Here is a 25,243-nt window from a genome sequence, read left to right as displayed (position 1 = left end):
GACAAGCTCTCTTCTCACTGTTACCACCCCGGACAAGCTCTCTTCTCACTGTTACCACTCCGGACAAGCTCTCTTCTCACTGTTACCACCCCGGACAAGCTCTCTTCTCACTGTTACCACTCAGGACAAGCTCTCTTCTCACTGTTACCACCCAGGACAAGCTCTCTTCTCACTGTTACCACCACAGACAAGCTCACTTCTCACTGTTACCACCCCAGACAAGCTCTCTTCTCACTGTTACCACCACAGACAAGCTCACTTCTCACTGTTACCACCACAGACAAGCTCACTTCTCACTTTTACCACCCCAGACAAGCACTCTTCTCACTGTTACCACCCCGGACAAGCTCTCTTCTCACTGTTACCACCCCAGAGGAGCTCTCTTCTCACTGTTACCACCCCGGACAAGCTCTCTTCTCACTGTTACCACCCCAGAGAAGCTCTCTTCTCACTGTTACCACCCCGGACAAGCTCTCTTCTCACTGTTACCACCCCGGACAAGCTCTCTTCTCACTGTTACCACCCCAGACAAACTCTCTTCTCACTGTTACCACCCAGGACAAGCTCTCTTCTCACTGTTACCACCCAGGACAAGCTCTCTTCTCACTGTTACCACCCTTGACAAGCTCTCTTCTCACAGTTACCAACCCGGACAAGCTCTCTTCTCACTGTTACCACCCCGGACAAGCACTCTTCTCACTGTTACCACCCAGGACAAGCTCTCTTCTCACTGTTACCACCCAGGACAAGCTCTCTTCTCACTGTTACCACCCCGGACAAGCTCTCTTCGCACTGTTACCACCCAGGACAAGCTCTCTTCTCACTGTTACCACCCAGGACAAGCTCTCTTCTCACTGTTACCACCCAGGACAAGCTCTCTTCTCTCTGTTACCACCCAGGACAAGCTCTCTTCTCACTGTTACCACCCCGGACAAGCTCTCTTTTCTCTGTTACCACCCCGGACAAGCACTCTTCTCTCTGTTACCACCCCGGACAAGCTCTCTTCTCTCTGTTACCACCCCGGACAAGCACTCTTCTCACTGTTACCACCCCGGACAAGCACTCTTCTCACTGTTACCACCCCGGACAAGCTCTCTTTTCTCTGTTACCACCCCGGACAAGCTCTCTTCTCACTGTTACCACCCCGGACAAGCTCTCTTTTCTCTGTTACCACCCCGGACAAGCACTCTTCTCACTGTTACCACCCCGGACAAGCTCTCTTTTCTCTGTTACCATCCTTGACAAGCTCTCTTCTCACTGTTACCACCCCGGACAAGCTCTCTTCTCACTGTTACCACCCCGGACAAGCTCTCTTTTCTCTGTTACCACCCCGGACAAGCTCTCTTCTCACTGTTACCACCCAGGACAAGCTCTCTTCTCACTGTTACCACCCCGGACAAGCTCTCTTCTCACTGTTACCACCCAGGACAAGCTCTCTTCTCTCTGTTACCACCCCGGACAAGCTCTCTTCTCTCTGTTACCACCCCGGACGAGCTCTCTTCTCACTGTTACCACCCAGGACAAGCTCTCTTCTCACTGTTACCACCCCGGACAAGCTCTCTTCACTCTGTTACCACCGCGGACAAGCTCTCTTCTCACTGTTACCACCCCGGACAAGCTCTCTTCTCACTGTTACCACCCAGGACAAGCTCTCTTCTCACTGTTACCACCCCGGACAAGCTCTCTTCTCACTGTTACCACCCCGGACAAGCACTCTTCTCTCTGTTACCACCCAGGACAAGCTCTCTTCTCTCTGTTACCACCCCGGACAAGCTCCCTTCGCACTGTTACCACCCCGGACAAGCTCTCTTCTCTCTGTTACCACCCCGGACAAGCTCCCTTCGCACTGTTACCACCCCGGACAAGCTCTCTTCACTCTGTTACCACCCCGGACAAGCTCTCTTCTCTCTGTTACCACCCCGGACAAGCTCCCTTCGCACTGTTACCACCCCGGACAAGCTCTCTTCACTCTGTTACCACCCCGGACAAGCTCTCTTCTCACTGTTACCACCCCGGACAAGCTCTCTTCTCACTGTTACCACCCCGGACAAGCACTCTTCTCACTGTTACCACCCCGGACAAGCTCTCTTCTCTCTGTTACCACCCCGGACAAGCTCTCTTCTCACTGTTACCACCCCGGACAAGCTCTCTTCTCTCTGTTACCACCCCGGACAAGCTCTCTTCTCTCTGTTACCACCCCGGACAAGCTCTCTTCTCTCTGTTACCACCCAGGACAAGCTCTCTTCTCTCTGTTACCACCCCGGACAAGCTCTCTTCTCTCTGTTACCACCCAGGACAAGCTCTCTTCTCTCTGTTACCACCCCGGACAAGCTCTCTTCTCACTGTTACCACCCCGGACAAGCTCTCTTCTCTCTGTTACCACCCCGGACAAGCTCTCTTCTCACTGTTACCACCCCGGACAAGCTCTCTTCTCACTGTTACCACCCCGGACAAGCACTCTTCTCACTGTTACCACCCCGGACAAGCACTCTTCTCACTGTTACCACCCCGGACAAGCTCTCTTCTCACTGTTACCACCCAGGACAAGCTCTCTTCTCACTGTTACCACCCCGGACAAGCTCTCTTCTCACTGTTACCACCCCGGACAAGCACTCTTCTCACTGTTACCACCCCGGACAAGCTCTCCTCTCTGTTACCACCCAGGACAAACTCTTCTCACTGTTACCACCCCGGACAAGCACTCTTCTCTCTGTTACCACCCCGGACAAGCTCTCTTCTCACTGTTACCAACCCGGACAAGCTCTCTTCTCACTGTTACCAACCCGGACAAGCTCTCTTCTCACTGTTACCACCCCGGAGAAGCACTCTTCTCTCTGTTACCACCCCGGACAAGCTCTCTTCTCACTGTTACCACCCCGGACAAGCACTCTTCTCACTGTTACCACCCCGGACAAGCTCTCTTCTCTCTGTTACCACCCCGGACAAGCTCTCTTCTCACTGTTACCACCCCGGACAAGCACTCTTCTCACTGTTACCACCCCGGACAAGCTCTCTTCTCTCTGTTACCACCCCGGACAAGCACTCTTCTCACTGTTACCACCCCGGAGAAGCACTCTTCTCACTGTTACCACCCCGGACAAGCTCTCTTCTCACTGTTACCACCCCGGACAAGCTCTCTTCTCTCTGTTACCACCCCGGAGAAGCTCTCTTCTCACTGTTACCACCCCGGACAAGCTCTCTTCTCACTGTTACCACCCCGGACAAGCTCTCTTCTCACTGTTACCACTCCGGACAAGCTCTCTTCTCACTGTTACCACCCCGGACAAGCACTCTTCTCACTGTTACCACACCGGACAAGCTCTCTTCTCACTGTTACCACCCAGGACAAGCTCTCTTCTCACTGTTACCAACCCGGACAAGCTCTCTTCTCACTGTTACCAACCCGGACAAGCTCTCTTCTCACTGTTACCACCCCGGAGAAGCACTCTTCTCTCTGTTACCACCCCGGACAAGCTCTCTTCTCACTGTTACCACCCAGGACAAGCTCTCTTCTCACTGTTACACCCCGGACAAGCTCTCTTCTCACTGTTACCACCCCGGACAAGCTCTCTTCTCTCTGTTACGACCCCGGACAAGCTCTCTTCTCTCTGTTACCACCCCGGACAAGCTCTCTTCTCACTGTTACCACCCCGGACAAGCTCTCTTCTCACTGTTACCACCCCGGACAAGCTCTCTTCTCTCTGTTACCACCCAGGACAAGCTCTCTTCTCACTGTTACCACCCCGGACAAGCTCTCTTCTCACTGTTACCACCCCGGACAAGCTCTCTTCTCACTGTTACCACCCAGGACAAGCACTCTTCTCTCTGTTACCACCCAGGACAAGCTCTCTTCTCTCTGTTACCACCCCGGACAAGCTCTCTTCTCTCTGTTACCACCCCGGATAAGCTCTCTTCTCTCTGTTACCACCCCGGACAAGCTCTCTTCTCACTGTTACCACCCCAGACAAGCTCTCTTCTCTCTGTTACCACCCAGGACAAGCACTCTTCTCTCTGTTACCACCCCGGACAAGCTCTCTTCTCTCTGTTACCACCCCGGATAAGCTCTCTTCTCTCTGTTACCACCCCGGACAAGCTCTCTTCTCTCTGTTACCACCCCGGACAAGCTCTCTTCTCACTGTTACCACCCCGGACAAGCTCTCTTCTCACTGTTACCACCCCGGATATGCTCTCTTCTCTCTGTTACCACCCCGGACAAGCTCTCTTCTCTCTGTTACCACCCCGGACAAGCTCTCTTCTCACTGTTACCACCCCGGACAAGCTCTCTTCTCACTGTTACCACCCCGGACAAGCTCTCTTCTCACTGTTACCACCCAGGACAAGCACTCTTCTCTCTGTTACCACCCAGGACAAGCTCTCTTCTCACTGTTACCACCCAGGACAAGCTCTCTTCTCACTGTTACCACCCCGGACAAGTTCTCTTCTCACTGTTACCACCCCGGACAAGCACTCTTCTCTCTGTTACCACCCAGGACAAGCTCTCTTCTCTCTGTTACCACCCCGGACAAGCTCTCTTCTCACTGTTACCACCCCGGACAAGCTCTCTTCTCTCTGTTACCACCCCGGACAAGCACTCTTCTCACTGTTACCACCCAGGACAAGCTCTCTTCTCACTGTTACCACCCAGGACAAGCTCTCTTCTCACTGTTACCACCCCGGAGAAGCACTCTTCTCACTGTTACCACCCAGGACAAGCTCTCTTCTCACTGTTACCACCCAGGACAAGCTCTCTTCTCACTGTTACCACCCCGGACAAGCACTCTTCTCACTGTTACCACCCCGGACAAGCTCTCCTCTCTGTTACCACCCAGGACAAACTCTTCTCACTGTTACCACCCCGGACAAGCACTCTTCTCACTGTTACCACCCCGGACAAGCTCTCTTCTCACTGTTACCACCCCGGACAAGCTCTCTTCTCACTGTTACCACCCCGGACAAGCACTCTTCTCACTGTTACCACCCCGGACAAGCTCTCCTCTCTGTTACCACCCAGGACAAACTCTTCTCACTGTTACCACCCCGGACAAGCACTCTTCTCACAGTTACCACCCCAGACAAGCTCTCTTCTCACTGTTACCACCCCGGACAAGCTCTTCTCTCTGTTACCACCCCGGACAAGCTCTCTTCTCACTGTTACCACCCCGGACAAGCACTCTTCTCACTGTTACCACCCCGGACAAGCTCTCTTCTCACTGTTACCACCCAGGACAAGCTCTCTTCTCACTGTTACCACCCCGGACAAGCTCTCTTCTCTCTGTTACCACCCCGGACAAGCTCTCTTCTCACTGTTACCACCCCGGACAAGCACTCTTCTCACTGTTACCACCCCGGACAAGCTCTCTTCTCTCTGTTACCACCCCGGACAAGCTCTCTTCTCACTGTTACCACCCCGGACAAGCTCTCTTCTCTCTGTTACCACCCCGGAGAAGCTCTCTTCTCACTGTTACCACCCCGGACAAGCTCTCTTCTCACTGTTACCACCCCGGACAAGCTCTCTTCTCACTGTTACCAACCCGGACAAGCTCTCTTCTCACTGTTACCACCCAGGACAAGCTCTCTTCTCACTGTTACCACCCCGGAGAAGCACTCTTCTCACTGTTACCACCCAGGACAAGCTCTCTTCTCACTGTTACCACCCAGGACAAGCTCTCTTCTCACTGTTACCACCCCGGACAAGCACTCTTCTCACTGTTACCACCCCGGACAAGCTCTCCTCTCTGTTACCACCCAGGACAAACTCTTCTCACTGTTACCACCCCGGACAAGCACTCTTCTCACTGTTACCACCCCGGACAAGCTCTCTTCTCACTGTTACCACCCAGGACAAGCTCTCTTCTCACTGTTACCACCCCGGACAAGCTCTCTTCTCACTGTTACCACCCCGGACAAGCACTCTTCTCACTGTTACCACCCCGGACAAGCTCTCCTCTCTGTTACCACCCAGGACAAACTCTTCTCACTGTTACCACCCCGGACAAGCACTCTTCTCTCTGTTACCACCCCGGACAAGCACTCTTCTCTCTGTTACCACGCCGGACAAGCTCTCTTCTCACAGTTACCACCCCAGACAAGCTCTCTTCTCACTGTTACCACCCCGGACAAGCTCTTCTCTCTGTTACCACCCCGGACAAGCTCTCTTCTCACTGTTACCACCCCGGACAAGCACTCTTCTCACTGTTACCACCCCGGACAAGCTCTCTTCTCACTGTTACCACCCAGGACAAGCTCTCTTCTCACTGTTACCACCCCGGACAAGCTCTCTTCTCTCTGTTACCACCCCGGAGAAGCTCTCTTCTCACTGTTACCACCCCGGACAAGCACTCTTCTCACTGTTACCACCCCGGACAAGCTCTCTTCTCTCTGTTACCACCCCGGACAAGCTCTCTTCTCACTGTTACCACCCCGGACAAGCTCTCTTCTCTCTGTTACCACCCCGGAGAAGCTCTCTTCTCACTGTTACCACCCCGGACAAGCTCTCTTCTCACTGTTACCACCCCGGACAAGCTCTCTTCTCACTGTTACCACTCCGGACAAGCTCTCTTCTCACTGTTACCACCCCGGACAAGCACTCTTCTCACTGTTACCACACCGGACAAGCTCTCTTCTCACTGTTACCACCCAGGACAAGCTCTCTTCTCACTGTTACCAACCCGGACAAGCTCTCTTCTCACTGTTACCAACCCGGACAAGCTCTCTTCTCACTGTTACCACCCCGGAGAAGCACTCTTCTCTCTGTTACCACCCCGGACAAGCTCTCTTCTCACTGTTACCACCCAGGACAAGCTCTCTTCTCACTGTTACACCCCGGACAAGCTCTCTTCTCACTGTTACCACCCCGGACAAGCTCTCTTCTCTCTGTTACGACCCCGGACAAGCTCTCTTCTCTCTGTTACCACCCCGGACAAGCTCTCTTCTCACTGTTACCACCCCGGACAAGCTCTCTTCTCACTGTTACCACCCCGGACAAGCTCTCTTCTCTCTGTTACCACCCAGGACAAGCTCTCTTCTCACTGTTACCACCCCGGACAAGCTCTCTTCTCACTGTTACCACCCCGGACAAGCTCTCTTCTCACTGTTACCACCCAGGACAAGCACTCTTCTCTCTGTTACCACCCCGGACAAGCTCTCTTCTCTCTGTTACCACCCCGGACAAGCTCTCTTCTCTCTGTTACCACCCCGGATAAGCTCTCTTCTCTCTGTTACCACCCCGGACAAGCTCTCTTCTCACTGTTACCACCCCGGACAAGCTCTCTTCTCTCTGTTACCACCCCGGACAAGCTCTCTTCTCTCTGTTACCACCCCGGATAAGCTCTCTTCTCTCTGTTACCACCCCGGACAAGCTCTCTTCTCTCTGTTACCACCCCGGACAAGCTCTCTTCTCACTGTTACCACCCCGGACAAGCTCTCTTCTCACTGTTACCACCCCGGATAAGCTCTCTTCTCTCTGTTACCACCCCGGACAAGCTCTCTTCTCTCTGTTACCACCCCGGATAAGCTCTCTTCTCTCTGTTACCACCCCGGACAAGCTCTCTTCTCACTGTTACCACCCCGGACAAGCTCTCTTCTCACTGTTACCACCCCGGACAAGCTCTCTTCTCACTGTTACCACCCCGGACAAGCTCTCTTCTCACTGTTACCACCCCGGACAAGCTCTCTTCTCTCTGTTACCACCCCGGACAAGCTCTCTTCTCTCGGTTACCACCGCGGACAAGCTCTCTTCTCACTGTTACCACCCAGGCCAAGCTCTCTTCTCACTGTTACCACCCAGGCCAAGCACTCTTCTCACTGTTACCACCCCAGACAAGCTCTCTTCTCACTGTTACCACCCCGGACAAGCACTCTTCTCTCTGTTACCACCCAGGACAAGCTCTCTTCTCTCTGTTACCACCCCGGACAAGCTCTCTTCTCACTGTTACCACCCCGGACAAGCTCTCTTCTCTCTGTTACCACCCCGGACAAGCTCTCTTCTCACTGTTACCACCCCGGACAAGCACTCTTCTCACTGTTACCACCCCGGACAAGCTCTCTTTTCACTGTTACCACCCCGGACAAGCTCTCTTCTCACTGTTACCACCCCTGACAAGCTCTCTTCTCACTGTTACCACCCCGGACAAGCTCTCTTCTCACTGTTACCACCCCGGACAAGTTCTCTTCTCACTGTTACCACCCCGGACAAGTTCTCTTCTCACTGTTACCACCCCGGACAAGCTCTCTTCTCACTGTTACCACCCAGGACAAGCACTCTTCTCTCTGTTACCACCCAGGACAAGCTCTCTTCTCACTGTTACCACCCCGGACAAGCTCTCTTCTCACTGTTACCACCCCGGACAAGTTCTCTTCTCACTGTTACCACCCCGGACAAGCACTCTTCTCTCTGTTACCACCCAGGACAAGCTCTCTTCTCTCTGTTACCACCCCGGACAAGCTCTCTTCTCACTGTTACCACCCCGGACAAGCTCTCTTCTCTCTGTTACCACCCCGGACAAGCACTCTTCTCACTGTTACCACCCAGGACAAGCTCTCTTCTCACTGTTACCACCCAGGACAAGCTCTCTTCTCACTGTTACCACCCCGGAGAAGCACTCTTCTCACTGTTACCACCCAGGACAAGCTCTCTTCTCACTGTTACCACCCAGGACAAGCTCTCTTCTCACTGTTACCACCCCGGACAAGCACTCTTCTCACTGTTACCACCCCGGACAAGCTCTCCTCTCTGTTACCACCCAGGACAAACTCTTCTCACTGTTACCACCCCGGACAAGCACTCTTCTCACTGTTACCACCCCGGACAAGCTCTCTTCTCACTGTTACCACCCCGGACAAGCTCTCTTCTCACTGTTACCACCCCGGACAAGCACTCTTCTCACTGTTACCACCCCGGACAAGCTCTCCTCTCTGTTACCATCCAGGACAAACTCTTCTCACTGTTACCACCCCGGACAAGCACTCTTCTCACAGTTACCACCCCAGACAAGCTCTCTTCTCACTGTTACCACCCCGGACAAGCTCTTCTCTCTGTTACCACCCCGGACAAGCTCTCTTCTCACTGTTACCACCCCGGAGAAGCACTCTTCTCACTGTTACCACCCCGGACAAGCTCTCTTCTCACTGTTACCACCCAGGACAAGCTCTCTTCTCACTTTTACCACCCCGGACAAGCTCTCTTCTCTCTGTTACCACCCCGGACAAGCTCTCTTCTCACTGTTACCACCCCGGACAAGCACTCTTCTCACTGTTACCACCCCGGACAAGCTCTCTTCTCTCTGTTACCACCCCGGACAAGCTCTCTTCTCACTGTTACCACCCCGGACAAGCTCTCTTCTCTCTGTTACCACCCCGGAGAAGCTCTCTTCTCACTGTTACCACCCCGGACAAGCTCTCTTCTCACTGTTACCACCCCGGACAAGCTCTCTTCTCACTGTTACCAACCCGGACAAGCTCTCTTCTCACTGTTACCACCCAGGACAAGCTCTCTTCTCACTGTTACCACCCCGGAGAAGCACTCTTCTCACTGTTACCACCCAGGACAAGCTCTCTTCTCACTGTTACCACCCAGGACAAGCTCTCTTCTCACTGTTACCACCCCGGACAAGCACTCTTCTCACTGTTACCACCCCGGACAAGCTCTCCTCTCTGTTACCACCCAGGACAAACTCTTCTCACTGTTACCACCCCGGACAAGCACTCTTCTCACTGTTACCACCCCGGACAAGCTCTCTTCTCACTGTTACCACCCAGGACAAGCTCTCTTCTCACTGTTACCACCCCGGACAAGCTCTCTTCTCACTGTTACCACCCCGGACAAGCACTCTTCTCACTGTTACCACCCCGGACAAGCTCTCCTCTCTGTTACCACCCAGGACAAACTCTTCTCACTGTTACCACCCCGGACAAGCACTCTTCTCTCTGTTACCACCCCGGACAAGCACTCTTCTCTCTGTTACCACGCCGGACAAGCTCTCTTCTCACAGTTACCACCCCAGACAAGCTCTCTTCTCACTGTTACCACCCCGGACAAGCTCTTCTCTCTGTTACCACCCCGGACAAGCTCTCTTCTCACTGTTACCACCCCGGACAAGCACTCTTCTCACTGTTACCACCCCGGACAAGCTCTCTTCTCACTGTTACCACCCAGGACAAGCTCTCTTCTCACTGTTACCACCCCGGACAAGCTCTCTTCTCTCTGTTACCACCCCGGACAAGCTCTCTTCTCACTGTTACCACCCCGGACAAGCACTCTTCTCACTGTTACCACCCCGGACAAGCTCTCTTCTCTCTGTTACCACCCCGGACAAGCTCTCTTCTCACTGTTACCACCCCGGACAAGCTCTCTTCTCTCTGTTACCACCCCGGAGAAGCTCTCTTCTCACTGTTACCACCCCGGACAAGCTCTCTTCTCACTGTTACCACCCCGGACAAGCTCTCTTCTCACTGTTACCACTCCGGACAAGCTCTCTTCTCACTGTTACCACCCCGGACAAGCACTCTTCTCACTGTTACCACACCGGACAAGCTCTCTTCTCACTGTTACCACCCAGGACAAGCTCTCTTCTCACTGTTACCAACCCGGACAAGCTCTCTTCTCACTGTTACCAACCCGGACAAGCTCTCTTCTCACTGTTACCACCCCGGAGAAGCACTCTTCTCTCTGTTACCACCCCGGACAAGCTCTCTTCTCACTGTTACCACCCAGGACAAGCTCTCTTCTCACTGTTACACCCCGGACAAGCTCTCTTCTCACTGTTACCACCCCGGACAAGCTCTCTTCTCTCTGTTACGACCCCGGACAAGCTCTCTTCTCTCTGTTACCACCCCGGACAAGCTCTCTTCTCACTGTTACCACCCCGGACAAGCTCTCTTCTCACTGTTACCACCCCGGACAAGCTCTCTTCTCTCTGTTACCACCCAGGACAAGCTCTCTTCTCACTGTTACCACCCCGGACAAGCTCTCTTCTCACTGTTACCACCCCGGACAAGCTCTCTTCTCACTGTTACCACCCAGGACAAGCACTCTTCTCTCTGTTACCACCCCGGACAAGCTCTCTTCTCTCTGTTACCACCCCGGACAAGCTCTCTTCTCTCTGTTACCACCCCGGATAAGCTCTCTTCTCTCTGTTACCACCCCGGACAAGCTCTCTTCTCACTGTTACCACCCCGGACAAGCTCTCTTCTCTCTGTTACCACCCCGGACAAGCTCTCTTCTCTCTGTTACCACCCCGGATAAGCTCTCTTCTCTCTGTTACCACCCCGGACAAGCTCTCTTCTCTCTGTTACCACCCCGGACAAGCTCTCTTCTCACTGTTACCACCCCGGACAAGCTCTCTTCTCACTGTTACCACCCCGGATAAGCTCTCTTCTCTCTGTTACCACCCCGGACAAGCTCTCTTCTCTCTGTTACCACCCCGGATAAGCTCTCTTCTCTCTGTTACCACCCCGGACAAGCTCTCTTCTCACTGTTACCACCCCGGACAAGCTCTCTTCTCACTGTTACCACCCCGGACAAGCTCTCTTCTCACTGTTACCACCCCGGACAAGCTCTCTTCTCACTGTTACCACCCCGGACAAGCTCTCTTCTCTCTGTTACCACCCCGGACAAGCTCTCTTCTCTCGGTTACCACCGCGGACAAGCTCTCTTCTCACTGTTACCACCCAGGCCAAGCTCTCTTCTCACTGTTACCACCCAGGCCAAGCACTCTTCTCACTGTTACCACCCCAGACAAGCTCTCTTCTCACTGTTACCACCCCGGACAAGCACTCTTCTCTCTGTTACCACCCAGGACAAGCTCTCTTCTCTCTGTTACCACCCCGGACAAGCTCTCTTCTCACTGTTACCACCCCGGACAAGCTCTCTTCTCTCTGTTACCACCCCGGACAAGCTCTCTTCTCACTGTTACCACCCCGGACAAGCACTCTTCTCACTGTTACCACCCCGGACAAGCTCTCTTTTCACTGTTACCACCCCGGACAAGCTCTCTTCTCACTGTTACCACCCCTGACAAGCTCTCTTCTCACTGTTACCACCCCGGACAAGCTCTCTTCTCACTGTTACCACCCCTGACAAGCTCTCTTCTCTCTGTTACCACCCAGGACAAGCTCTCTTCTCCCTGTTACCACCCCGAACAAGCTCTCTTCTCACTGTTACCACCCCGGACAAGCTCTCTTCTCACTGTTACCACCCCGGACAAGCACTCTTCTCTCTGTTACCACCCCGGACAAGCTCTCTTCTCACTGTTACCACCCCGGACAAGCACTCTTCTCTCTGTTACCACCCCGGATAAGCTCTCTTCTCTCTGTTACCACCCCGGACAAGCACTCTTCTCACTGTTACCACCCCGGACAAGCTCTCTTCTCTCTGTTACCACCCCGGATAAGCTCTCTTCTCTCTGTTACCACCCCGGACAAGCTCTCTTCTCTCTGTTACCACCCCGGATAAGCTCTCTTCTCACTGTTACCACCCAGGACAAGCTCTCTTCTCTCTGTTACCACCCAGGGCAAGCTCTCTTCTCTCTGTTACCACCCAGGAGAAGCTCTCTTCTCAATGTTACCACCCAGGACAAGCTCTCTTCTGACTGTTACCACCCAGGACAAGCTCTCTTCTCACTGTTACCACCCAGGAGAAGCACTCTTCTCTCTGTTACCACCCCGGACAAGCTCTCTTCTCACTGTTACCACCCCGGACAAGCTCTCTTCTCACTGTTACCACCCCGGACAAGCTCTCTTCTCACTGTTACCACCCCGGACAAGCTCTCTTCTCTCTGTTACCACCCCGGACAAGCACTCTTCTCACTGTTATCACCCCGGACAAGCTCTCTTCTCACTGTTACCACCCCGGACAAGCACTCTTCTCACTGTTACCACCCCGGACAAGCTCTCTTCTCACTGTTACCACCCAGGACAAGCTCTCTTCTCACTGTTACCACCCCGGACAAGCTCTCTTCTCACTGTTACCACCCCGGACAAGCACTCTTCTCACTGTTACCACCCCGGACAAGCTCTCTTCTCTCTGTTACCACCCCGGACAAGCTCTCTTCTGACTGTTACCACCCCGGAGAAGCACTCTTCTGTCTGTTACTACCCCGGACAAGCTCTCTTCTCACTGTTACCACCCCGGACAAGCTCTTTTCTCACTGTTACCACCCCGGACAAGCTCTCTTCTCTCTGTTACCACCCAGGACAAGCTCTCTTCTCACTGTTACCACCCCGGACAAGCACTCTTCTCACTGTTACCACCCCGGACAAGCTCTCTTCTCACTGTTACCACCCCGGACAAGCTCTCTTCTCACTGTTACCACCCAGGACAAGCTCTCTTCTCACTGTTACCACCCCGGACAAGCTCTCTTCTCACTGTTACCACCCAGGACAAGCTCTCTTCTCACTGTTACCACCCCGGACAAGCTCTCTTCTCACTGTTACCACCCCGGACAAGCTCTCTTCTCACTGTTACCACCCAGGACAAGCTCTCTTCTCACTGTTACCACCCCGGACAAGCTCTCTTCTCACTGTTACCACCCCGGACAAGCTCTCTTCTCACTGTTACCACCCCGGACAAGCACTCTTCTCACTGTTACCACCCCGGACAAGCTCTCTTCTCTCTGTTACCACCCAGGACAAGCACTCTTCTCACTGTTACCACCCCGGACAAGCTCTCATCTCACTGTTACCACCCCGGACAAGCTCTCTTCTCACTGTTACCACCCCGGACAAGCACTCTTCTCACTGTTACCACCCCGGACAAGCTCTCTTCTCTCTGTTACCACCCAGGACAAGCACTCTTCTCACTGTTACCACCCCGGACAAGCTCTCTCCTCACTGTTACCACCCAGGACAAGCTCTCTTCGCACTGTTACCACCCCGGACAAGCTCTCTTCTCACTGTTACCACCCCGGACAAGCTCTCTTCTCACTGTTACCACCCCGGACAAGCACTCTTCTCACTGTTACCACCCCGGACAAGCTCTCTTCTCACTGTTACCACCCCGGACAAGCACTCTTCTCACTGTTACCACCCCGGACAAGCTCTCCTCTCTGTTACCACCCAGGACAAACTCTTCTCACTGTTACCACCCCGGACAAGCACTCTTCTCTCTGTTACCACCCCGGACAAGCTCTCTTCTCACTGTTACCACCCCGGACAAGCTCTCTTCTCACTGTTACCACCCCGGACAAGCTCTCTTCTCACTGTTACCAACCCGGACAAGCTCTCTTCTCACTGTTACCACCCAGGACAAGCTCTCTTCTCACTGTTACCACCCCGGAGAAGCACTCTTCTCACTGTTACCACCCAGGACAAGCTCTCTTCTCACTGTTACCACCCAGGACAAGCTCTCTTCTCACTGTTACCACCCCGGACAAGCACTCTTCTCACTGTTACCACCCCGGACAAGCTCTCCTCTCTGTTACCACCCAGGACAAACTCTTCTCACTGTTACCACCCCGGACAAGCACTCTTCTCACTGTTACCACCCCGGACAAGCTCTCTTCTCACTGTTACCACCCAGGACAAGCTCTCTTCTCACTGTTACCACCCCGGACAAGCTCTCTTCTCACTGTTACCACCCCGGACAAGCACTCTTCTCACTGTTACCACCCCGGACAAGCTCTCCTCTCTGTTACCACCCAGGACAAACTCTTCTCACTGTTACCACCCCGGACAAGCACTCTTCTCTCTGTTACCACCCCGGACAAGCACTCTTCTCTCTGTTACCACGCCGGACAAGCTCTCTTCTCACAGTTACCACCCCAGACAAGCTCTCTTCTCACTGTTACCACCCCGGACAAGCTCTTCTCTCTGTTACCACCCCGGACAAGCTCTCTTCTCACTGTTACCACCCCGGACAAGCACTCTTCTCACTGTTACCACCCCGGACAAGCTCTCTTCTCACTGTTACCACCCAGGACAAGCTCTCTTCTCACTGTTACCACCCCGGACAAGCTCTCTTCTCTCTGTTACCACCCCGGACAAGCTCTCTTCTCACTGTTACCACCCCGGACAAGCACTCTTCTCACTGTTACCACCCCGGACAAGCTCTCTTCTCTCTGTTACCACCCCGGACAAGCTCTCTTCTCACTGTTACCACCCCGGACAAGCTCTCTTCTCTCTGTTACCACCCCGGAGAAGCTCTCTTCTCACTGTTACCACCCCGGACAAGCTCTCTTCTCACTGTTACCACCCCGGACAAGCTCTCTTCTCACTGTTACCACTCCGGACAAGCTCTCTTCTCACTGTTACCACCCCGGACAAGCACTCTTCTCACTGTTACCACACCGGACAAGCTCTCTTCTCACTGTTACCACCCAGGACAAGCTCTCTTCTCACTGTTACCAACCCGGACAAGCTCTCTTCTCACTGTTACCAACCCGGACAAGCTCTCTTCTCACTGTTACCACCCCGGAGAAGCACTCTTCTCTCTGTTACCACCCCGGACAAGCTTTCTTCTCACTGTTACCACCCAGGACAAGCTCTCTTCTCACTGTTACACCCCGGACAAGCTCTCTTCTCACTGTTACCACCCCGGACAAGCTCTCTTCTCTCTGTTACGACCCCGGACAAGCTCTCTTCTCTCTGTTACCACCCCGGACAAGCTCTCTTCTCACTGTTACCACCCCGGACAAGCTCTCTTCTCACTGTTACCACCCCGGACAAGCTCTCTTCTCTCTGTTACCACCCAGGACAAGCTCTCTTCTCACTGTTACCACCCCGGACAAGCTCTCTTCTCACTGTTACCACCCCGGACAAGCTCTCTTCTCACTGTTACCACCCAGGACAAGCACTCTTCTCTCTGTTACCACCCCGGACAAGCTCTCTTCTCTCTGTTACCACCCCGGACAAGCTCTCTTCTCTCTGTTACCACCCCGGACAAGCTCTCTTCTCTCTGTTACCACCCCGGACAAGCTCTCTTCTCACTGTTACCACCCCGGACAAGCTCTCTTCTCTCTGTTACCACCCCGGACAAGCTCTCTTCTCTCTGTTACCACCCCGGATAAGCTCTCTTCTCTCTGTTACCACCCCGGACAAGCTCTCTTCTCTCTGTTACCACCCCGGACAAGCTCTCTTCTCACTGTTACCACCCCGGACAAGCTCTCTTCTCACTGTTACCACCCCGGATAAGCTCTCTTCTCTCTGTTACCACCCCGGACAAGCTCTCTTCTCTCTGTTACCACCCCGGATAAGCTCTCTTCTCTCTGTTACCACCCCGGACAAGCTCTCTTCTCACTGTTACCACCCCGGACAAGCTCTCTTCTCACTGTTACCACCCCGGACAAGCTCTCTTCTCACTGTTACCACCCCGGACAAGCTCTCTTCTCACTGTTACCACCCCGGACAAGCTCTCTTCTCTCTGTTACCACCCCGGACAAGCTCTCTTCTCTCGGTTACCACCGCGGACAAGCTCTCTTCTCACTGTTACCACCCAGGCCAAGCTCTCTTCTCACTGTTACCACCCAGGCCAAGCACTCTTCTCACTGTTACCACCCGAGACAAGCTCTCTTCTCACTGTTACCACCCCGGACAAGCACTCTTCTCTCTGTTACCACCCAGGACAAGCTCTCTTCTCTCTGTTACCACCCCGGACAAGCTCTCTTCTCACTGTTACCACCCCGGACAAGCTCTCTTCTCTCTGTTACCACCCCGGACAAGCTCTCTTCTCACTGTTACCACCCCGGACAAGCACTCTTCTCACTGTTACCACCCCGGACAAGCTCTCTTTTCACTGTTACCACCCCGGACAAGCTCTCTTCTCACTGTTACCACCCCTGACAAGCTCTCTTCTCACTGTTACCACCCCGGACAAGCTCTCTTCTCACTGTTACCACCCCTGACAAGCTCTCTTCTCTCTGTTACCACCCAGGACAAGCTCTCTTCTCCCTGTTACCACCCCGAACAAGCTCTCTTCTCACTGTTACCACCCCGGACAAGCTCTCTTCTCACTGTTACCACCCCGGACAAGCACTCTTCTCTCTGTTACCACCCCGGACAAGCTCTCTTCTCACTGTTACCACCCCGGACAAGCACTCTTCTCTCTGTTACCACCCCGGATAAGCTCTCTTCTCTCTGTTACCACCCCGGACAAGCACTCTTCTCACTGTTACCACCCCGGACAAGCTCTCTTCTCTCTGTTACCACCCCGGATAAGCTCTCTTCTCTCTGTTACCACCCCGGACAAGCTCTCTTCTCTCTGTTACCACCCCGGATAAGCTCTCTTCTCACTGTTACCACCCAGGACAAGCTCTCTTCTCTCTGTTACCACCCAGGGCAAGCTCTCTTCTCTCTGTTACCACCCAGGAGAAGCTCTCTTCTCACTGTTACCACCCAGGACAAGCTCTCTTCTGACTGTTACCACCCAGGACAAGCTCTCTTCTCACTGTTACCACCCAGGAGAAGCACTCTTCTCTCTGTTACCACCCCGGACAAGCTCTCTTCTCACTGTTACCACCCCGGACAAGCTCTCTTCTCACTGTTACCACCCCGGACAAGCTCTCTTCTCACTGTTACCACCCCGGACAAGCTCTCTTCTCTCTGTTACCACCCCGGACAAGCACTCTTCTCACTGTTATCACCCCGGACAAGCTCTCTTCTCACTGTTACCACCCCGGACAAGCACTCTTCTCACTGTTACCACCCCGGACAAGCTCTCTTCTCACTGTTACCACCCAGGACAAGCTCTCTTCTCACTGTTACCACCCCGGACAAGCTCTCTTCTCACTGTTACCACCCCGGACAAGCACTCTTCTCACTGTTACCACCCCGGACAAGCTCTCTTCTCTCTGTTACCACCCCGGACAAGCTCTCTTCTGACTGTTACCACCCCGGAGAAGCACTCTTCTGTCTGTTACTACCCCGGACAAGCTCTCTTCTCACTGTTACCACCCCGGACAAGCTCTTTTCTCACTGTTACCACCCCGGACAAGCTCTCTTCTCTCTGTTACCACCCAGGACAAGCTCTCTTCTCACTGTTACCACCCCGGACAAGCACTCTTCTCACTGTTACCACCCCGGACAAGCTCTCTTCTCACTGTTACCACCCCGGACAAGCTCTCTTCTCACTGTTACCACCCAGGACAAGCTCTCTTCTCACTGTTACCACCCCGGACAAGCTCTCTTCTCACTGTTACCACCCAGGACAAGCTCTCTTCTCACTGTTACCACCCCGGACAAGCTCTCTTCTCACTGTACCACCCCGGACAAGCTCTCTCCTCACTGTTACCACCCAGGACAAGCTCTCTTCGCACTGTTACCACCCCGGACAAGCTCTCTTCTCACTGTTACCGACCCCGGACAAGCTCTCTTCTCACTGTTACCAACCCGGACAAGCACTCTTCTCACTGTTACCACCCCGGACAAGCTCTCTTCTCTCTGTTACCACCCAGGACAAGCACTCTTCTCACTGTTACCACCCCGGACAAGCTCTCTTCTCACTGTTACCACCTCGGACAAGCTCTCTCCTCACTGTTACCCACCCCGGACAAGCCTCTCTTCTCTCTGTTACCAACCCTGGACAAGCTCTCTTCTCACTGTTACCACCCAGGACAAGCTCTCTTCTCTGTTACCACCCCGGACAAGCTCTCTTCTCTCTGTTACCACCCAGGACAAGCTCTCTTCTCTCGGTTACCACCGCGGACAAGCACTCTTCTCACTGTTACCACCCAGGCCAAGCACTCTTCTCACTGTTACCACCCCGGACAAGCTCTCTTCTCACTGTTACCACCCAGGCCAAGCACTCTTCTCACTGTTACCACCCCAGACAAGCTCTCTTCTCACTGTTACCATCCCGGACAAGCACTCTTCTCTCTGTTACCACCCAGGACAAGCTCTCTTCTCTCTGTTACCACCCCGGACAAGCTCTCTTCTGACTGTTACCACCCCGGAGAAGCACTCTTCTGTCTGTTACTACCCCGGAGAAGCACTCTTCTGTCTGTTACTACCCCGGACAAGCTCTCTTCTCACTGTTACCACCCCGGACAAGCTCTTTTCTCACTGTTACCACCCCGGACAAGCTCTCTTCTCTCTGTTACCACCCAGGACAAGCTCTCTTCTCACTGTTACCACCCCGGACAAGCACTCTTCTCACTGTTACCACCCCGGACAAGCTCTCTTCTCACTGTTACCACCCCGGACAAGCTCTCTTCTCACTGTTACCACCCAGGACAAGCTCTCTTCTCACTGTTACCACCCCGGACAAGCTCTCTTCTCACTGTTACCACCCAGGACAAGCTCTCTTCTCACTGTTACCACCCCGGACAAGCTCTCTTCTCACTGTTACCACCCCGGACAAGCTCTCTTCTCACTGTTACCACCCAGGACAAGCTCTCTTCTCACTGTTACCACCCCGGACAAGCTCTCTTCTCACTGTTACCACCCCGGACAAGCTCTCTTCTCACTGTTACCACCCCGGACAAGCACTCTTCTCACTGTTACCACCCCGGACAAGCTCTCTTCTCTCTGTTACCACCCAGGACAAGCACTCTTCTCACTGTTACCACCCCGGACAAGCTCTCTTCTCACTGTTACCACCCCGGACAAGCTCTCTTCTCACTGTTACCACCCCGGACAAGCACTCTTCTCACTGTTACCACCCCGGACAAGCTCTCTTCTCTCTGTTACCACCCAGGACAAGCACTCTTCTCACTGTTACCACCCCGGACAAGCTCTCTCCTCACTGTTACCACCCAGGACAAGCTCTCTTCGCACTGTTACCACCCCGGACAAGCTCTCTTCTCACTGTTACCACCCCGGACAAGCTCTCTTCTCACTGTTACCACCCCGGACAAGCACTCTTCTCACTGTTACCACCCCGGACAAGCTCTCTTCTCTCTGTTACCACCCAGGACAAGCACTCTTCTCACTGTTACCACCCCGGACAAGCTCTCTTCTCACTGTTACCACCCCGGACAAGCTCTCTCCTCACTGTTACCACCCCGGACAAGCTCTCTTCTCTCTGTTACCACCCAGGACAAGCTCTCTTCTCACTGTTACCACCCAGGACAAGCTCTCTTCTCTCTGTTACCACCCCGGACAAGCTCTCTTCTCTCTGTTATCACCCAGGACAAGCTCTCTTCTCTCGGTTACCACCGCGGACAAGCACTCTTCTCACTGTTACCACCCAGGCCAAGCACTCTTCTCACTGTTACCACCCCGGACAAGCTCTCTTCTCACTGTTACCACCCAGGCCAAGCACTCTTCTCACTGTTACCACCCCAGACAAGCTCTCTTCTCACTGTTACCATCCCGGACAAGCACTCTTCTCTCTGTTACCACCCAGGACAAGCTCTCTTCTCTCTGTTACCACCCCGGACAAGCTCTCTTCACTCTGTTACCACCCCGGACAAGCACTCTTCTCACTGTTACCACCCCGGACAAGCTCTCTTCTCACTGTTACCACCCCGGACAAGCTCTCTTCTCACTGTTACCACCCCTGACAAGCTCTCTTCTCACTGTTACTACCCCGGACAAGCTCTCTTCACTCTGTTACCACCCCGGACAAGCACTCTTCTCACTGTTACCACCCCGGACAAGCTCTCTTCTCACTGTTACCACCCCGGACAAGCTCTCTTCTCACTGTTACCACCCCGGACAAGCTCTCTTCTCACTGTTACCACCCCGGACAAGCTCTCTTCTCACTGTTACCACCCCGGACAAGCTCTCTTCACTCTGTTACCACCCCGGACAAGCACTCTTCTCACTGTTACCACCCCGGACAAGCTCTCTTCTCACTGTTACCACCCCGGACAAGCTCTCTTCTCACTGTTACCACCCCGGACAAGCTCTCTTCTCTCTGTTACCACCCAGGACAAGCTCTCTTCTCACTGTTACCATCCCGGACAAGCACTCTTCTCACTGTTACCACCCCGGACAAGCACTCTTCTCACTGTTACCACCCCGGACAAGCTCTCTTCTCTCTGTTACCACCCCGGATAAGCTCTCTTCTCTCTGTTACCACCCCGGACAAGCACTCTTCTCTCTGTTACCACCCCGGATAAGCTCTCTTCTCACTGTTACCACCCCGGACAAGCTCTCCTCTCTGTTACCACCCCGGACAAGCTCTCTTCTCTCTGTTACCACCCAGGACAAGCTCTCTTCTCTCGGTTACCACCGCGGACAAGCACTCTTCTCACTGTTACCACCCAGGCCAAGCACTCTTCTCACTGTTACCACCCCGGACAAGCTCTCTTCTCACTGTTACCACCCAGGCCAAGCACTCTTCTCACTGTTACCACCCCAGACAAGCTCTCTTCTCACTGTTACCATCCCGGACAAGCACTCTTCTCTCTGTTACCACCCAGGACAAGCTCTCTTCTCTCTGTTACCACCCCGGACAAGCTCTCTTCTGACTGTTACCACCCCGGAGAAGCACTCTTCTGTCTGTTACTACCCCGGAGAAGCACTCTTCTGTCTGTTACTACCCCGGACAAGCTCTCTTCTCACTGTTACCACCCCGGACAAGCTCTTTTCTCACTGTTACCACCCCGGACAAGCTCTCTTCTCTCTGTTACCACCCAGGACAAGCTCTCTTCTCACTGTTACCACCCCGGACAAGCACTCTTCTCACTGTTACCACCCCGGACAAGCTCTCTTCTCACTGTTACCACCCCGGACAAGCTCTCTTCTCACTGTTACCACCCAGGACAAGCTCTCTTCTCACTGTTACCACCCCGGACAAGCTCTCTTCTCACTGTTACCACCCAGGACAAGCTCTCTTCTCACTGTTACCACCCCGGACAAGCTCTCTTCTCACTGTTACCACCCCGGACAAGCTCTCTTCTCACTGTTACCACCCAGGACAAGCTCTCTTCTCACTGTTACCACCCCGGACAAGCTCTCTTCTCACTGTTACCACCCCGGACAAGCTCTCTTCTCACTGTTACCACCCCGGACAAGCACTCTTCTCACTGTTACCACCCCGGACAAGCTCTCTTCTCTCTGTTACCACCCAGGACAAGCACTCTTCTCACTGTTACCACCCCGGACAAGCTCTCTTCTCACTGTTACCACCCCGGACAAGCTCTCTTCTCACTGTTACCACCCCGGACAAGCACTCTTCTCACTGTTACCACCCCGGACAAGCTCTCTTCTCTCTGTTACCACCCAGGACAAGCACTCTTCTCACTGTTACCACCCCGGACAAGCTCTCTCCTCACTGTTACGACCCAGGACAAGCTCTCTTCGCACTGTTACCACCCCGGACAAGCTCTCTTCTCACTGTTACCACCCCGGACAAGCTCTCTTCTCACTGTTACCACCCCGGACAAGCACTCTTCTCACTGTTACCACCCCGGACAAGCTCTCTTCTCTCTGTTACCACCCAGGACAAGCACTCTTCTCACTGTTACCACCCCGGACAAGCTCTCTTCTCACTGTTACCACCCCGGACAAGCTCTCTCCTCACTGTTACCACCCCGGACAAGCTCTCTTCTCTCTGTTACCACCCAGGACAAGCTCTCTTCTCACTGTTACCACCCAGGACAAGCTCTCTTCTCTCTGTTACCACCCCGGACAAGCTCTCTTCTCTCTGTTATCACCCAGGACAAGCTCTCTTCTCTCGGTTACCACCGCGGACAAGCACTCTTCTCACTGTTACCACCCAGGCCAAGCACTCTTCTCACTGTTACCACCCCGGACAAGCTCTCTTCTCACTGTTACCACCCAGGCCAAGCACTCTTCTCACTGTTACCACCCCAGACAAGCTCTCTTCTCACTGTTACCATCCCGGACAAGCACTCTTCTCTCTGTTACCACCCAGGACAAGCTCTCTTCTCTCTGTTACCACCCCGGACAAGCTCTCTTCACTCTGTTACCACCCCGGACAAGCACTCTTCTCACTGTTACCACCCCGGACAAGCTCTCTTCTCACTGTTACCACCCCGGACAAGCTCTCTTCTCACTGTTACCACCCCTGACAAGCTCTCTTCTCACTGTTACTACCCCGGACAAGCTCTCTTCACTCTGTTACCACCCCGGACAAGCACTCTTCTCACTGTTACCACCCCGGACAAGCTCTCTTCTCACTGTTACCACCCCGGACAAGCTCTCTTCTCACTGTTACCACCCCGGACAAGCTCTCTTCTCACTGTTACCACCCCGGACAAGCTCTCTTCTCACTGTTACCACCCCGGACAAGCTCTCTTCACTCTGTTACCACCCCGGACAAGCACTCTTCTCACTGTTACCACCCCGGACAAGCTCTCTTCTCACTGTTACCACCCCGGACAAGCTCTCTTCTCACTGTTACCACCCCGGACAAGCTCTCTTCTCTCTGTTACCACCCAGGACAAGCTCTCTTCTCACTGTTACCATCCCGGACAAGCACTCTTCTCACTGTTACCACCCCGGACAAGCACTCTTCTCACTGTTACCACCCCGGACAAGCTCTCTTCTCTCTGTTACCACCCCGGATAAGCTCTCTTCTCTCTGTTACCACCCCGGACAAGCACTCTTCTCTCTGTTACCACCCCGGATAAGCTCTCTTCTCACTGTTACCACCCCGGACAAGCTCTCTTCTCACTGTTACCACCCCGGACAAGCACTCTTCTCTCTGTTACCACCCCGGACAAGCTCTCTTCTCTCTGTTACCACCCCGGACAAGCTCTCTTCTCACTGTTACCACCCCGGACAAGCTCTCTTCTCACTGTTACCACCCCGGACAAGCACTCTTCTCTCTGTTACCACCCCGGACAAGCTCTCTTCTCTCTGTTACCACCCCGGACAAGCTCTCTTCTCTCTGTTACCACCCCGGATAAGCTCTCTTCTCTCTGTTACCACCCCGGACAAGCTCTCTTCTCACTGTTACCACCCCGGACAAGCTCTCTTCTCTCGGTTACCACCGCGGACAAGCACTCTTCTCACTGTTACCACCCAGGCCAAGCTCTCTTCTCACTGTTACCACCCAGGCCAAGCACTCTTCTCACTGTTACCACCCCAGACAAGCTCTCTTCTCACTGTTACCACCCCGGACAAGCACTCTTCTCTCTGTTACCACCCAGGACAAGCTCTCTTCTCTCTGTTACCACCCCGGACAAGCTCTCTTCTCACTGTTACCACCCCGGACAAGCTCTCTTCTCTCTGTTACCACCCCGGACAAGCTCTCTTCTCACTGTTACCACCCCGGACAAGCACTCTTCTCACTGTTACCACCCCGGACAAGCTCTCTTTTCACTGTTACCACCCCGGACAAGCTCTCTTCTCACTGTTACCACCCCTGACAAGCTCTCTTCTCACTGTTACCACCCCGGACAAGCTCTCTTCTCACTGTTACCACCCCTGACAAGCTCTCTTCTCTCTGTTACCACCCAGGACAAGCTCTCTTCTCCCTGTTACCACCCCGAACAAGCTCTCTTCTCACTGTTACCACCCCGGACAAGCTCTCTTCTCACTGTTACCACCCCGGACAAGCACTCTTCTCTCTGTTACCACCCCGGACAAGCTCTCTTCTCACTGTTACCACCCCGGACAAGCACTCTTCTCTCTGTTACCACCCCGGATAAGCTCTCTTCTCTCTGTTACCACCCCGGACAAGCACTCTTCTCACTGTTACCACCCCGGACAAGCTCTCTTCTCTCTGTTACCACCCCGGATAAGCTCTCTTCTCTCTGTTACCACCCCGGACAAGCTCTCTTCTCTCTGTTACCACCCCGGATAAGCTCTCTTCTCACTGTTACCACCCAGGACAAGCTCTCTTCTCTCTGTTACCACCCAGGGCAAGCTCTCTTCTCTCTGTTACCACCCAGGAGAAGCTCTCTTCTCACTGTTACCACCCAGGACAAGCTCTCTTCTGACTGTTACCACCCAGGACAAGCTCTCTTCTCACTGTTACCACCCAGGAGAAGCACTCTTCTCTCTGTTACCACCCCGGACAAGCTCTCTTCTCACTGTTACCACCCCGGACAAGCTCTCTTCTCACTGTTACCACCCCGGACAAGCTCTCTTCTCACTGTTACCACCCCGGACAAGCTCTCTTCTCTCTGTTACCACCCCGGACAAGCACTCTTCTCACTGTTATCACCCCGGAAAAGCTCTCTTCTCACTGTTACCACCCCGGACAAGCACTCTTCTCACTGTTACCACCCCGGACAAGCTCTCTTCTCACTGTTACCACCCAGGACAAGCTCTCTTCTCACTGTTACCACCCCGGACAAGCTCTCTTCTCACTGTTACCACCCCGGACAAGCACTCTTCTCACTGTTACCACCCCGGACAAGCTCTCTTCTCTCTGTTACCACCCCGGACAAGCTCT

At 53.8% G+C, this 25,243-nt stretch overlaps 1 protein-coding gene across 4 annotated transcripts in view; it reads right to left on the bottom strand.

The window, feature by feature from the left end:
- LOC132386479 (protein FAM50A-like) overlaps positions 1-25,243 on the bottom strand; it is a 97,442-nt gene that overhangs the window by 58,472 nt on the left and 13,727 nt on the right. The window lies entirely within an intron of this gene.

The sequence above is a fragment of the Hypanus sabinus genome, unplaced genomic scaffold (genome assembly GCF_030144855.1).
Source record: "Hypanus sabinus isolate sHypSab1 unplaced genomic scaffold, sHypSab1.hap1 scaffold_1174, whole genome shotgun sequence".
NCBI classification, from domain to species: Eukaryota; Metazoa; Chordata; class Chondrichthyes; order Myliobatiformes; family Dasyatidae; genus Hypanus; species Hypanus sabinus.
This window is presented reverse-complemented; position numbering and strand designations above follow the sequence as displayed.